The sequence below is a fragment of the Oryctolagus cuniculus genome, chromosome 8 (genome assembly GCF_051225735.1).
Source record: "Oryctolagus cuniculus isolate XC-2025 breed Fujian yellow rabbit chromosome 8, ASM5122573v1, whole genome shotgun sequence".
Classification (NCBI taxonomy): Eukaryota; Metazoa; Chordata; class Mammalia; order Lagomorpha; family Leporidae; genus Oryctolagus; species Oryctolagus cuniculus.
In genome coordinates, this window is record NC_142874.1 from 98,561,327 (window position 1) to 98,577,988 (window position 16,662).

Genomic DNA, 16,662 nt, shown 5'->3' on the forward strand with positions numbered 1-16,662 from the left:
CTCCCACTCCCTTTCCCATCCCATTCACATTAAGATTCATTTTCTTTTCTTTTTTTTTTTAAGATTATTTATTTTGAAAGTCAGAGTTACACAGAGAGAGGAGAGGCAGAGAGAGAGAGAAAGCTTCTATCCAAATGGTTCACTCCCCAATTGGCCGCAACAGCCGGAGCTGCACTGATCTGAAGCCAGGAGCCAGGAGCTTCTTCAGGGTCTCCTGCATGGGTGTAGGGGCCCAAGGACTTGGGCCATCCTCTACTGCTTTCCCAGGCCATAGCAGAGAGCTGGGTCAGAAGAGGAGCAGCTGGGACTAGAACTGATGCCCATATGGGATGCGGGCACTTCAGGCCAGGGAGTTAACCCACTGCACCACAGCGCCAGCCCCAAGATTCATTTTCAATTATTTTTATATACAGAAGATCAATTTAGTATATACTAAGTAAAGATTTCAACAGTTTGCACCCACACAGAAGCACAAAGTATGAAGTACTGTTTGAGTACTACTTATACCATTAATTCACACAGTACAACACATTAAGGATGGAGATCCTACATGGAGAGTAAATGCACAGTGACTCCTGTTGTTTGATTTAACAATTGACACTCTTATTTATGACATCAGTAATCACTTGAGGCTCTTGTCATGAGCTGCCAAGGTTAAATCTCTAAGATTTTATAGGGCTTACAAACCACCAAGTTAGCCTGATGCATTTGATACATGCCAGCAGAAGACACCAGAGACAGAAGACTGTATTACTCATGGTGCAGCCTATAGCCCGAGCTCCTTGTTCTCATTGGTTTCCAGATGGATGAAGGAGATGTAGGCTTTTCAGATGCTATACACACAGTGGACTGCATTACAATTTAAGGTTTGCCCAGTCTTTGCCCAGATAGTGACATTATTATCTTGGACAGCAAACTAATCTGCCCTCTGCTGAGAAAGATAATGTATCCATTTCCTAATGCTATGCTAACACCCTTGAAAAGGCAGTCTATGAAAATTCTGCAACAATGCCTGCACAGATGACATTGAGACACACCTTCCAAAAAGAATTTCATCAAAAACTTGTGTCTAGTTGATCACTTCTCCCTTAAGATACAAAGTGATTGTGTCAGGAAATTTTATTAAAACTTTTTTTTATTTATTTTCCTTTTATTGGATAGCCTTCATTAAAATAAAGTTGTGATGACAAATCTTGAAAACCCAGTAGCCTATTAGTAATGTAAAAATTATTTCTTTTGGTAGGACCCATGAACTCCAAAATGATAGCTTCAATTAGTGGATAATTCTTTAAGTCATGGTATGATGAGTCTAGTTTATAACACATTGTGGTTCTGTCACCCTCAACACAGGCTTCCAAAATTGCTACAGAGGTGATTTCCATTCTAGCTAGTTGAAAGAGAAGAGGTAGATCATATCTGCAAGAGTTTTATCATACAAAGAAAGAAAATAATTTTCCTCTCTATACTTTTTGAGTTCTTAGCTGTAATCCCCTATAACAAAACACAGATTAATAAGAATAAAACAAAAGATACACAGAGAGAGTGGTGAGTCTTGAATAAGACCTTGGATTTCAGGTTTAAGTGTAATATTCAAGTGAAACAGAAAGAAGGATGTTGTGATGTAGGACATCTATAGGGAGTGACCAGGAAAAGCATTATAAATAAGGGCAATGCTTATTATGCATAAGAATGAAGTCTGTGCTTTCCCCATTGGTGAGAGTTTCTAATGATTTAGTCATCAACCTCTTAGTGATACAGGGAAAGTAGCACCCTGACAAATGGATATTTCCTTTATAGATGTAAATTTTCCTTGCAAAAGGATAGCTTCCATTTGATTTCAGAGCTTCTCTTATTTCTTAAAATAAACCCAACAGCAGAGAGATATTTTGTGGTGACAATATTTTGGTTTTGTACAATGAACAGAACTTGAAAGTGGCACACATCCTTTTATTCACAACCCATTTTCTACACGTGGTCTTATGGCCGCATCCAACAGCAAGGGAGGCTGGGAAATGTAGTCTAGTTCTGTATTTAAGAAGATAAACTAATTTTTAGTGATTGATTTGGCAGTTTCTAACACATTCAACTTAGGTAAATGACCTCTAAATGCATCTCTAGAAAAAATATTTTAAATAAAATTAAATCTCATTTAAAGTTTGTGTTGTACTCTGAGTAGATCCAGCATGGCACAGAATTAATTTCAAGATACTTTTCCACCATCTGAAGGCAATTTTTATGTGACACAAATACATTATTGGCTAATCCTTCATATCAGATACAGAGATTTAGAGAATTAAAAAGAAGGATTTAAATTCCACTCAGCATGATGTTGATGATTGCATGACTGCAGCACTGCACTGCTATGAAGTAGTGGAAATGAAAGAATTGTGCTACTGAAATGCTTGTATTCAAAGAAATCAAAATAATTCCAAGGAGCAGAGTTCTGCCTAGAATGTTTTCCTATATTTAGAGGAAAAGAGGAAGCTGTTCTGGTTATAATAGTCTGTGGCTTAACTTATTTGTCCACACTGCATGTAGAGAAGAAATGGAAAACTGAAATAATGCTTGGCATGGTCCAACCCCAGGAGCCCTGGCCTCATGGAGAGAAATGAAGAGGGTGAATTGGCTTTGTACTAGTGAAATATGACTTAGTGGATGGCTTAGCTCTTTGAACAGTTTTGATAGAAATCCCTCCTTCCATGTGAGGGATTAGAAGGTATACTGATGATGGAGATGGAGGATAGCTATTTTCCCTGTACTTATACCTAATTTTCTCTGAATTCACTTTAACCTATTTTAACCACTTTTTTTGTTTCTCCTGTTCTTTATTTCATTCTGAAAATGCAATTATATGAGTGTGCTTTGTACATTATCCTGGCTTTTACTTCTCCGCATTGTCTCAGAATTGCTCAGTCACCATTTTTCCTTGTTGCTATGCACAGTTTCTATGGTGTTTTTGTCATTAATTTTGTTTCTCAAAATAACCACATGCTCTTTGAGAAGATGCATCACAGAGTGATGAAACATTCCCGATCCAAGCTAATGTCACACGATTTTAGTCTTAAAAATTGAGCAGGTGTCACTATTCGTCTAAGTTATTTTGTTTAATGATAGTTTTGGAGATACTCCCTTTAAATATTTAAGTCATATGTAACATAGATATTTGGAGAAAGATAAGGATTATATGGATAATCTTCCTTGTCCAAAACCTGTTACAGCGTGCTATTCCAACAACAAAAACAGCTACTATTTATTTAACACTTAGTGTCAAGGGTTCAAGGCCAGACACTCCTTTCTCTTCAACCCCAGGTGTCTGGCTGAGGAAAGATACACAGAAGAATCTCTAGCCAAGTAGAAATCAAGTAGCAATTTTGCTAATTTGTGCAAGCAAATCAAAATGCCAAAGGCAAGGTGATTTTCTATGTGCTGGAATAAGGGGCAAGACTGAAGAGTTTAGATCAAGGTCTGAAATGGCGCTGACTTAATCACAAGCCAACTCTCAATATTGAATCTTCTTTATTCAGGTGTGCTGCTAGGAGAGCTGTTCTGAAGTGGCTCAAATACCCCCAGGAACAGAATTGAAAAACTGTATAATGTACAATGTGGAGGCTGCTTAGGTTTACACATGGGAAACTAGAATTCCAGATTCCTTTACGTATCTTTGGCATAAGTAATAGAAATAATAATACAAGAGGTCTGAGTTTGAACACTCCACTTATATGTCAAATGAAGCCCTATGACCTACAAGCATAGCCTAATCCAATGAGTGCTCTTTCTTACTTGGAAATAAATGACAAATGTGCTACAAGACAATGAATGAATGAATGTGCTGCAGGAAAGTTATGGTCGTAGCGTCCTTCCTTTCCACCAAAACATGAATAAGGAAAGCAGAAAACAAACATTTTACCCCAAAATCATATTATGCACCATATTGTGCTAAACCATTTATGTTTTTTCAATGTCCTTATCAGATGATGTGATTATGCATTTCTTACCTTTTTAATACAGATATGAAATAATCTAATGGGTTGTGTTAGGAGAACCTTCTGGTCTCCTTTCAAAACCATTCCTATCTGTTCTCTGTCCTTTGCTTTGTAGAAAGTTCATGCTTACAGATTACACTTTCAAGCTTCTTTGAAATTACCCAATCAGAAGCACTGACAGGAAGAAAATGGTTTGAAAGCAGGTGGGTCTTGGTATTTCTTCTCCTATCTCTTAGCTCCAAGTATAGTATTGGCATGGTGCCACAGTTGCTGCTGCTTCATGGTTCCATGTCCCTTGGGCAGTTCTTCACTCAGTAGTCCCAGTCTTTGTTATGAAGCTGTCTGGGTGGCTCCACTGGATGGATTCTCTTTTATGTTCAAGCAGGCATCCTGAAATCCTCTTAATATCACCTCTTCCCTTTTTCCCATCAGCCCTGATGGAGGACTGGGCTTTTTGTTATCAATGTCAGGTTTTTCTTTTTCCCTCTCATTTCTATTATGTTGCTGACTAGTTTCAAAGTACTGTAGGTTATAATGACAATTCAATTATTTAGTATGAGTTCTAATTTCTTCAAATGAAGACCAGGATGTTATGCTTAAACATCCAGTGCTAATTTGTGCAAAATATATATTTTTGAACAGAATTACAAGTGTTAGGTATTTATTAAATAAACCATTACACCAGGGAGTATCATATATACAGTATATATGATACTATATATCATATATATATAGTATATATTTAGTAGAGAATTAACCTACCAGTAAAGGAATATGAAATTGTTTACTGATTGAACAAATATTCTTTGTGTCCTTTGTGTACTAACTATATATCAGAAATCTAGTGAAATGTCTATGAAAGTAAAATGCCCTCTCACCAATATGCTTTTTTTCATGTGCATCAACTTGGTTCTCCAGAGAAACTTACAATCTCTGCAGATACATAAATGTCTCTGAAAAGTTGTCCTTTTGTTAAAAATTTATATCTACTTTAGCAAAGTAAATAGGTGCAGGTGAAGACTTTTGTATCGGAGTCCACCTTCTCTGCATTAGATTTTTTAATATTTCATGAAATCACACAATCATTGGCTTATTGCCCCCTCCCCGGCCCCACCCAGGTCACCAAATGACCATAGCAGGCAGAAAAGTCCTAAGCCAGGAGTCTGGGCTCAGGGAGTCAGCCACTTGAGTCATCACCTGGTGCCTCAACAGGTAACTATTAGCAGGAAGCTGGAATGAGAGGCAGACCTGGAAATCAAACTCAGAAATTCCTATATGGGATGTAGGAATCCGGGGTGGTGGCTTCAACGCTGTGCCAAAGACCCACCTCAGGGTCTATCATTTTGTTCTTTCTTTGAATCTCAAACTTTGTGTAAAGCCCCCACACTTCTGCACGCTAACAAATATTTCTTTTTTTCCTGTTAATCTTTCTATTGCCAGTATGCTTCATAAACTTACCTGTTTTCCTTTGTTGAAATACTTGAACTGATTTTCCTGCAATAGCTTAAATTTTCCTTTCCTAAAAGCTTCTTATAATGAAGTTAAACAATATATATCTGCATATGTTTTCTTTTTTTGCGACATTACACCTTTGTTGAATTCCTCAATTAGATTCCTTTGAATGAATATTCCGCAATTGGTTTTTCCATTCACCTTTTGAATGACAATTCAGATTTTTTTGGTTTTTAGCTATTTTGAATTACATACAACATTAGCAATAGAAAATTAGAAAAGAATGAAATGTTATTTAGTATAACAAATCTTCTTGTGGAACATGTTTTCATTTAGCTTGAATAAATAACTAGGATTAAAAATACTGTTCATTGGAGCAGTAATTTAGTCTAGTGTTTAAGACAACTATATCTCACATTAGAATGCCTGGGTTTTATTCCTGGCTCTTTCTCCTGACTAGAGTGTCCTGCCAATGCAAATCCACTGAGGAAATGATGGCTCAATTGTGTACCTGCCTCCATTGTGGGAGAACTGAATTGCAGTTCTAGTTCCTAGCTCTGGCCCTGGCCCAGTCTCAATCACTGTAGACATTTTGGGAATGACCAGCATATGGGAGCACTCTCTCTCTGTGTATCTCTCCTAGTCCTTCTCTCATTCTGCCTCCCAATTAAATAACTGCTTTACATGCTATTTGTAGGATACATGTACATTTTTTAACATTTATTTACTTTCTTGAAAGAGTTACAGAGAAAGAGAGAATTTTCCATCCACAGGTCACTCCCCAAAAGGATAAGCAGCTAGGGCTGGGCCAGTCTGAAGCCAGGAGTCAGGAATTCTGTTCAGGTTTCCCATGTGACAGGTGGCAGGGGCCCAAGCACTTGGACCATCTTCCTGTTTTTTCCAGGCCATTAGCAGGGAGCTAGATGAAGTGGAGTGGCCAGAACAAGAACCAGTGCCCATATGGGATGCTAGTGTCGCAGATGACAGCTTTACTCGCTATGCCTCTATGTTGGCCCCTAAATTTCATCTTATAAGAATGTATTAGGCCTTTTCTCAAAATGACTGTAGCATTTTGCACATTGACCAACAATATGTCAGGGTTCTGGTTCTTCTACATCTTTGCCAAACTTGGCATTCTCATTTCTTTAATTACTGTCCCCCTAGTGAATATGCATTAATATTTCAAAGTGATTTAATTTGCATTCAGCCAGTTGCTGATAACATGGAGTACTTTTGTCATGCATATTGGCCATTTGTATAGCTTTTGGGAAGTGTTGCTGAAGCTATTTGTCAATGTTGAATGGCATTTTTTCTCTTTTAAATATTTTGTTCTAGGAATCCTTTTTATATCTTGGAAACATATGTAAGTTTTATAAATATTTCTTTTCATCTATGGATTCCATTTCATTTTGTTAATAATGTTTTTTGATGATAAGTGATAGTATTTTATTTTTGGTACAGTTTGATTTATTATATTTTTAAAACATTGTAACTGCCATTATTTTATTTGATTTATCTAAAATATAATTTATACCAGAAACTTACGTTTCCCTTAAAAATTCTCTGTAAAATTAGTTTTTATTTTTAGGTATATAATTCATCTTGATTTTTTTTGTAATTGTGAGATAGAGTAGTAGATCCATTTTCCTTACAATTATGCATGGAAGTATTTGTTGAGATGAACTCATATTCCCCTTTAAATTGCTTTGGTATCTATAATAAAATCAGCTGACTAGATAAGGGGGTCTTAATTCCTTGACTCTATTCTTCCCTGTTATTCAATTTACTTATTTATTTATTAACATTCATTTTTGTCCACTAGAAAGGCAGGGAGAGAGAGACATCTTCCACCTGCTTATTTACTCTCCACATGTTTACAATAGCCAAGGCTGGGCCAGTTTAAAGCAAGGAGCCTGGAATTGAAGCTGACTCTCCCACATGGGTGGTAGAGACCCAACTACTTAAGCCACTATCTACTATGCAAGATGTGCATTAGCAGGAACCTGGAGTCAAAAGTAGAGCTGGAACTTGAACCCAGTGTGGGATGTGGACTTCCCAAGTGACATTTTAACTGCTTGTGCCAAATGCTTGCTGCTCCATTTGTATTTTTAAGTGCTATATTTTATAGTATTTTACAGTAAATATTAAAGTCTTGAATTGTAAGTTCCTCAACCTTATTCTCATTTTTATTTTATTTAAAGATTTACTTATTTATTTGAAAGGGAGAAGTAAAAAGAGAGAGGGAGAGAGAGAGAGAGAGGGAGATAAAGAGAGAGAGAAGAAAGATCTTCTATCCACTGGCTCATTCCCCAAATTGCTGCAACAGCCATAGCTGAGGCAGACCAGAGACAGGAGTCAGGAGCTTCTTCTAGGTCTCTCACATGGGTGCAGGGGCCCAAGGACTTGGATTATTTATCCACTGCTTTCCCAGACACATTAGCAGGAAGCTGGATCAGAAGTGGAGCAACTGGGACTCCATTCTGTGACCATATGGGATGCTAGCATCACAGGTGGCAGCTTTACCCATTACACCATAATGTGGGACCCTGTTCTTATTTTTCAAATTTGCTTTGGAAAATCAAAGTCTTTTAGGGTTCACATACATTTTACAATTAACTTTTCTATTTCCAAAGCTTTTTTTTTTTTTTTTTTTTGGTCTGTAGGATACTTTTCCATGGTTCATATGTTTTACATTTCCCTTGGGAACTTCATGAGAAACAAAGAGTGATGGGATAGTCCTTGAACAAAATCATTGCTCCAGGAAGAACAATCCTCAGGCAATGCAGGGTTAATTTCAACCAGCTGTACTGGAAGGGTCACTTGTTTTGGAAAAAGAAGAATCAGCAGCAGTGAGGAGTTTTCTGTCCCCTACTTCATCCGTTGCTACTCACAGATTACCAAGTGAATTTTCTGGATCCATTCCTCCGGAATAAATACCCCCACTTTAACAGAGCAATTTGCATTGAAATCCCAGAAGGCAGGAGATAAGACCTTCAGTTTGAGTTTCAGAAATCTCAAACTTGTGGTACAGCAGATAATTTTCTGTCAAGGCAGACAGAGAAGTGTTCAGGTCATTTATGCTCAAGTTGAGTCAGGAATTTGAAGGTCTGGCCTTCTGCTTCCCTTTCCTCAATTTCTGCTATACGTTTAGAGACAGTTATCTGATGTCTCTAAACTTTTCAATTTGACTACTCTGAAGTTTAAAATACATTGTTGACTAGAGACGTCTTTCTTATATTTATTGGATTAGGAGTACAAAAAGGTGATGTTTCTGGTGCCACATCATGCCATGGATTGTCAGTGCCCTATTTATCACTAAACCTTGAGTCAGTGCCCCACAAACTAATCACATTAGAGAAGCAAATCAGCAAAATCTAGAAGACATTTAGAAATGAATCCTTAGTATGTTCTTCCTCTATAAACACTTCTGGTACCAACATCTATCTATTAGGATTCAACAACAGGAACATACCAATGGAAGATATGCAATAAGATTTTATTAATTTATTTATTTGAAAGTCAGAGTTACACAGAGGAGAGGCAGGGAGAGAGAGAGAGAGAGAGAGAGAGAGAGAGAGACATGACTTCCATCCAATGGTTCACTCCCCAAATGGCCGCAATGGCCAGAGCTGTGCTGATCCGAAGCCAGGAGCCTCTTCTGGATCTCCCATGCGGGTGCAGGGGCCCAAGGACTTGTGCCATCTTCTATTGCTTTCCCAGGCCATAGCAGAGAGCTGGATCAGAAGTGGAGCAGCCAGGACTCAAACTGGTGCCCACATGGGATGCTGGCACCACAGGTAGCAGCTTTACCTACTAAGCCATGGCATCAGCCCCTGCAATAAGATATTAATTGCTAGAAGGTAGTTTATACAATTGTTAACAGGTGGCCTAGACCAGTGTAAAATCCATATGGTTGCTTATTAGGAATTACAGGCTGGAACTCCTGGGCATGAGCTGAAGATGCTTTCCATGGGCAGATTTTCTTCTTCAGAGAAGCCCCCACCTATTTTCAAAGAAGTTCAAATGATCGCCTTTTGTCATTCAGTATGAACTATAACCACATGTACTATATACCTTCACAGTAATCACACACACACAAAAACCTCTGATTGAGTAACTATGTATTATAACCCACTAAGTTAACATAAAAGCTACCACAATAAGCAACACGTTTATTATTTTTACTGGTAAACACAGTAAAATAATGTATTGATCTTGATTGATCTTTAATTAATGTACCACTAAATAACCAAATAACAGTTGAGGGAATATGTAATTGTGGAAGTGTATCAACTAACCAATCAAAAAAAGATGATGGGGCAGAATATCACCATGTAGCAGTCCCAATGAGTAAATACATTTAGGTATTGAATACAAATAAAATTGAAAGAAAACTAAACATTATCTATATTTGATAAAATGCCATAATACCTTTTATAACTTTGTCAAAGGAATAAAACTGAATCAGATTGTGCCTCATGTTTACCTGCCAATTTAACAAAATTACAGGTCAATGGTAAGAAGAAATTTTACACTGCAGTATGCATATAAAGTCAGTCATATTCAGACTGTAGAAAAATATTCATGTCAAATAGTTCAGGTTTATCAATAGTTAAATCATAAAGAATGGATTTAGAATTGTATGCTAAAATAACCATAAAATCAATATAATTTTTGAATGAACAAGACAATAATTCCCAGGTGTGTACACTTTGGGAACACTCTGAGAAATGACTGGTTACATGATAGATTATTCATACTATTATTACATTTTCTAGAATGACAAATCAAAGATTTTATATATTTATGACTCCTATCCGGAGCCAATTCTATTTGGCATATGACTTCATATGAATTTTGAATTTCACTATGTGCATTGTGTTTTTAAATTTTTTTCTCTTTATTTATTTATTTGATTTTCTATTTATTTATTTGCACTGCCTTTCCTGGCACATTAGTAGGGAGCAGGATGGAAAGTGGAGCAGCTGAAACTCAAACTAATACTCCAATTTGGGAAGCGAATGTCTGCAGTCCTGGCTTAACCTACTATGCTGCAATTTGCCAATCTGCAGCAACCCTCTGCCACAATGCTGGCCCCACTGTATGGATCCTTGATACTGAGGGGAAACATGAACATGAAAGTTATCATCATGTCCTAGGAAATCTCCTAGTTTTGATATATATTGTTTTGTAGCATTCAATATCCATTCTTCCTTTTAATTTCTGCTCCCAGCAGAACCATACATTTTCTGGAATGTGTTCCTTGTCTTCAAATGGAAATCATCCTACCATTCCTCACTCATGGTTTTGTGCCCACTCTGCAGGCTTGACAAATCACAGGTTATGAACCTTTGGCTAAAGTGGTACAAGGAAGGAAAAGGATTCATTTAGTCAACAAATATTTGTGACAAAATTAAACCAAATGCAATGCTTCCAATGACATTTTTCTCTTGCAATAGAATGTCACGTTCACATTGGCACTGACAAGCTGTGAGGATGTGAGTCTGGTTTTGCCAGCAGCCTTTGTATCAGCCATATGGATAGAGAGTTTGAGCATGAGAGAAACATATTCTTGACATTATCAATTTCATGAGTCCAGCATTGCTTCAAGCCGTAGACTTCCTGGTTATGTAAACCAGCAACTTTTCTGTTATGCTTAATCTTGGCTTTTCTTACTTGTAACTAAATGATCTTCAAATCACATATTGATAATATTTGACAATTTCTAGAACATAAAACACAGGGATACTTTGCATATCATAATAAAGGGCTGTCCTGTTGCTTAAGATTATAGTGCATGGAATTTTTGTGAACTGAGGGAATAGAACTGGAACAAGATTAGAGAAAATATCTTTATATTGTAGTATATAAATATGTTCACAAAACCATGTTCTACTTTGTCAGACATTTTCTACTAAGTTGTTATAGTCAATAAAATATCTTAAAAATTTTACAAGTTAAATAATCTTTACATTTTCTTGATTTTTACTTCAGTTCCAAGGTTCTAGCTGTAGATAGTCTTGCTTTGGTATGGCTGGTGGACATCTAGATGGAAATATCTTAATGTCAGTTGGAATGTAGAATTAGAGTACAGAAAAACGTACAACTAAAGGAAGAGGTCATTTTGAGGTAGAAATCAAATGTGACTGTTTACAAAAAGATTTCAACTCAGTGACTGTGACAAGACTAGAACTGAACTAATAGTACACAATAAGAACCAATCAACAGGAAGTCCTGTGTGAGTAGGAATTGATAACCTTTAATTTTATAACTTTAAATTCCTTCAAGCTTTATGTATATGTTTTAAGAATCTATACATTTGCTTATAAAGTAACTACCCTAAAGTTAATATCTAAACTATAAACTCATCTTCTAGGATGTATATCAGGTGTAGAATCTAAAAGTAATACCTTATGTGGTATTATGATACATAAAAGAATGTACAAAGGACTTTTGGAAAACCATTCCCTGTCATTTCCTTTTTATCAAAAGATATTGTTTAATAAGAAATTTATATGGATCAGGATTTTTAAATATATGTTTTTAACAGAAATCCGACTTGTTTGCTATGAGTTCCACCTTTATTATACAGTCCTGAGCTGGGGTTCTAAAGCATGAATACACATCTCCATTATTACATGACTTCTTAGTTGCTGAGTCAATATTAAGACCCAAATATGTTTATCTTCATAGCTTCATTATGTCATATTTTCTCATTATTAGCAATAGGAATCTTGGTAATACTAGAAATAAGATAATGGCAGTACTCACAGTATAGTATGAAGCACAGTCTAATGTGATTATATAAATCACGTCATTTATTATTTGTAGAAATCCTAAGAGATGCTATATTGTTCTTGCCATTCAGCAGATGAACACACTTACCTGTTCCGCTGCCTCTTTAGGTAAATTACATTCTCTCTCAGACAGCAAAGAATACGCAATCAACCATTTTGAGTGTAAAGCCAAATCCTAACACAGAAAACTATACCATTGAAGCTGCAAATATGTCTTTTCTTGGTCACTTTGAAAATAAAAATATGTCTGAAAAAATTTTAAGAAACCTTTAAAGGTGTGATATCTCACAATTTCTAAATGATTAAAAAGAATAAACTAGAGCTGGCGCCGTGACTCACTTGGTTAATCCTCCGGATCCTATGTGGATGCCGGGTTCTAGTCCCAGTTGCTCTTCTTCCAGGCCAGCTCTCTGCTGTGGCCCGGGAGTGCAGTGGAGGATGGCCCAAGTGCTTGGGCCCTGCACCCGCATGGGAGACCAGCAAGAAGCACCTGGCTCCTGGCTTTGGATCAGCGCAGCCCTGATTGTGGCGGCCATTTGGGGGGTGAACCAATGGAAGGAAGGCTTTTCTCTCTGTCCTTCTCTCTCACTGTCTATAACTCTACCTGTCAAATAAATAAAAAATAAATAAACTATTTTAAAAGTTTATTCTAAAATTAGACTCATGTGCTTATTTTATTTGTGAGATCTTATTCACCAATATTATCTCAAAGAAATAGTGTATTCAGGGTTTCAAATTTTGGCATTGCAAATTATGTGATTTATTCTTAAAAGGAAAACAAAATATTTACTTTTTATAAGCATCATTTCTTTAAATCTTTAGTACTCTTTTGGCTTGATGAAATAGCTGTAACACAGAAGTAAAGTGATAAATAAATATTGATAAAGCATTTAGTAATATACTTGTATTACTATGGTAATTCTAGAGAGCCTGCTTTTGTAAGCAGCCTAATACGTGGAATATTTCCAAGAAGTGTTCTGAAGTCTAATAATTATCATCCCAGATGCTGGACTGTGTCTGTGTGGGATGAGCTGAATGTGCTGTCACATCCAACAGAGTTGCCAATCTTAAACCAACTGTGACTATTCTCTGTACACTTCTCTCTCTGGGGCATTAAAAAAATCTTAATTAGCTTTTGTTTCCAAGCATGGCTTCTTTTTCATGATGTTACTTTCATTTTGCTAGGATTATTAGAATCAAATTGACCTTGACATTCCATCTATTACAATAAGTGCATATATTTGTGCAGCATTTAATTCAAGTTATTAACCTTACTAAGATAAAATCAGAGATTTATTAAAAACACAAGTGTCCCTTTAATACTGACGTGAGTTTGTTACATGCAATTCAGAATCATGTGGAGATATGATAAACTTACCAAAGTAGCTAACTTGTGCTTGAAGACTTGTTGATAACCTCAAAATGTTAAGAATGTATAAGAATAGAAGAAAAGGTGGCTATGATATTAAGAACCTATAATTATGACACATTCTTTCCTAAATTCTATATTCCACATGGCAAAAGCAAATAGTTGAATAAAATATATGTTCTGTTTATCTTACAGAAAATTTTAAAAATTGCAGGATAACTTTTCCAAAGTTTCCAAAGAGGGCAGGGAATTACTACAGTGTAAAATATTCAGGCATTGTTCAGTCTAGAACTTTTGAACAATTTAACCTAAATGCATTTTTATTACAGACTGTCAAATTCAACTTCCTTAAAATGTGTCACACAATGAACTTTGACTTGGATGTATAACTTCACTTAGAGTTTATGATGAACTAACGATGTGTCAGCAGGATCAATTGTCAATGAAAGTAAAAGGACAATCGTCATTTACCTTTACGGGTATTAATAGTGTGTTTAACAAGTAACAATATTCATCCTCCTTTTAGCAGAGAAGATGCTTCCTAATGACATCTCATTGCATCACAGCAGGGGCACTCATTCTATTTGGGCATAATGGCTGAGCTAACATCAGTTTTTAAGAATGTATGTTATCATTATTCATTACAGTATTGTGCTGAAGCTTCTCTGGGAGGCAATAAAGAGCAAAATGTGTATTGTAAAGACCCTCATTTTCCCCCAAATGCTTGAATTAAGCTGCAGTCTGTGGTGTTCAGAGAATTGAGTTATGTTCTAAAGCAATGCTTCTTTTGGCGTACATCATGCCTGCAGATTGGGCTCTGATTAGCCTCTGAGTTTTCTAATACAGTCTATTGATTTTCTGCTACTGTAGCTGCCATTGGATTCTGTGTGCTGGCACGAGCATTCTATCCTTTGCATGGGAGAATGATGAATGGCTGTCTGTGAGGCTCCAAGCACATACTTATTTCCTCTTCAATAAGGACAACCGTCAATATCATTTAAACAGAGAAAAACACGGAGGCAACCCTGCGTGCTTATGGTCCAATTTGGGTTTTCTTCATACTCATTGTTAATTTTTGCTCCTGAATTATATAAGTTCTACAGAAGCTTGGTGATCATATCCAAAATCTTAAATTCTCTTACCCTCAGGTGGGTAGAGAATCAGCCTTGTTTTATAGATAAATATGCATCTTTTATACAAATATTATGAAAGTAATTTCATTTTTACTTTTCATTGGCCATGGCATGGATTTTAAATGTAGACTAGAACTAAAAAATAAACCAATGCCCTGAACTCATTTTTAAAAATTATCTTTGTAAATGAATGTGAAAAGTTACAATCATCTGGAACTCCCTCAACTTTTCAATAAAACTAGGTAATTTCTATACCAGTACACACTGATTTTTTCCCCCCAGGAAGAATTGAAGATTGCCTTAGATAAGTTTCATTGTAAGAAGAGTCTTGGAGATGGATTTTTGTGCAAGTGATTTGAAGATATGATCTTGGATGACACCTGTTGCAATGGGCACAGATGTGGATCCAGGTGAAGGCTGGCCTCAGTGTCTTATCACAGGGAATCCTGGTTTGGAAATGGTGTTACTCAACAGGTCCACCTCAAGCTAGGGGCCAAGGCACTTTGTCATCCTTAGCAGTAAGTCATTGGTCACAGGCTGCCTCCTGTCAGGTAGACGGGGAGCATAATTCCCTTGACTTCTGCTAAGCAGTATCCCTTAGCTGAGGGCAATACTCAAGGGAGGGGACAATTGTTGGCTGCTGGAAGCCAACATGGAATAACTGAGGAAAAAGTGGATCTGCCCACTTGTTGGTCTGAGCAGACAAGCAACAGGCTAAACAGATCAAGTTCACTCTGGTTTGACTTGTTCCCACAAAGAGATTGAAAGACTGAACACAGCACTCATTCAGTTTAAAATAAGTACCTATGCAACTCACTATAATTTATTTACCTAAAAGTAAAGAGTATTTTGAGATTATGGTTTAGCATGTAAGTTGACCAACAAAGAAATTTTCACAATTTCTGAGTGAAACAATCAAATGACATTCTGCACTATTTAAACCCACATTTATAATTTTAAGTTGACAAATTACAAACATAAAATAATATTGTTGCCATATTACTGGTATTAATTTTTGCTTTTTTGAATAATTACCACCTAATGCCTTGTTTGTTTGGTGCTTACTTGTTCTACAGGAAAAGAAAATACAAAATGATCCACTTCTGTTTCTCTCAATTTTATTTAGGAGATAAAGACTAAATAAATAATCTGGTTGTTCAACAACAACACCAAAACAGTAGTAAGCATGATATAAACTGAAATTTTCAAAAGTTTTAATGGAACAGTTAGTTGATAACGTTGGAAGTTGGAATTATCTTTCTATAACATTACAGTCCTTAAATGGTATGTTAATCTGAGCTACCCAAGACAGAATTATCCACAGACTAGAACTGAATGATGTGCTAAGAAGAGATAGGATCTACTTTTAAAAGAATACAGATGTGATGCTTCAAATGCCTATGTACTGTGTTGTATTAAAGGAGAGATGGTTAGCACTCGCCTCGACAAGGATGAAAGAGGCCCTTGGGCCTTACAACACACATACAGTTAAGGTATTGCCACCTACTTTAAATGCATATGTACTTACTTAGAAGTGTTGGTTTGGTTTCATAATTATTTTTACTAAAAACCTAACCAGTGTCATTTTTCCCCTAAAACTACAGTTTTACTTTTATTCTTTCCAGACAGGTACATATATGTAAATGTATACATACATATACATGCATATATATATTTACAACTTCTCATATTAATGGCAGAAGACTTTCACATATGGAATTTTTTTTTTTTTTTTTTTTTTTTGACAGGCAGAGTGGACAGTGAGAGAGAGACAGAGAGAGAGAAAGGTCTTCCTTTGCCGCTGGTTCACCCTCCAATGGCCGCCGCTGCAGCCGGCGCACCGCGCTGATCCTGGCAGGAGCCAGGAGCCAGGTGCTTTTCCTGGTCTCCCATGGGGTGCAGGGCCCAAGCACCTGGGCCATCCTCCA

General features: G+C 36.6%; 1 non-coding gene across 1 annotated transcript; it reads left to right on the forward strand.

Moving 5' to 3' along the window:
- Positions 1-16,141: 16,141 nt before the first annotated feature.
- On the forward strand, positions 16,142-16,266 carry LOC127483350 (U6atac minor spliceosomal RNA). The gene has a single exon (XR_007909544.3). It is a non-coding gene; the product is annotated as a U6atac minor spliceosomal RNA (small nuclear RNA).
- Positions 16,267-16,662: the final 396 nt, after the last annotated feature.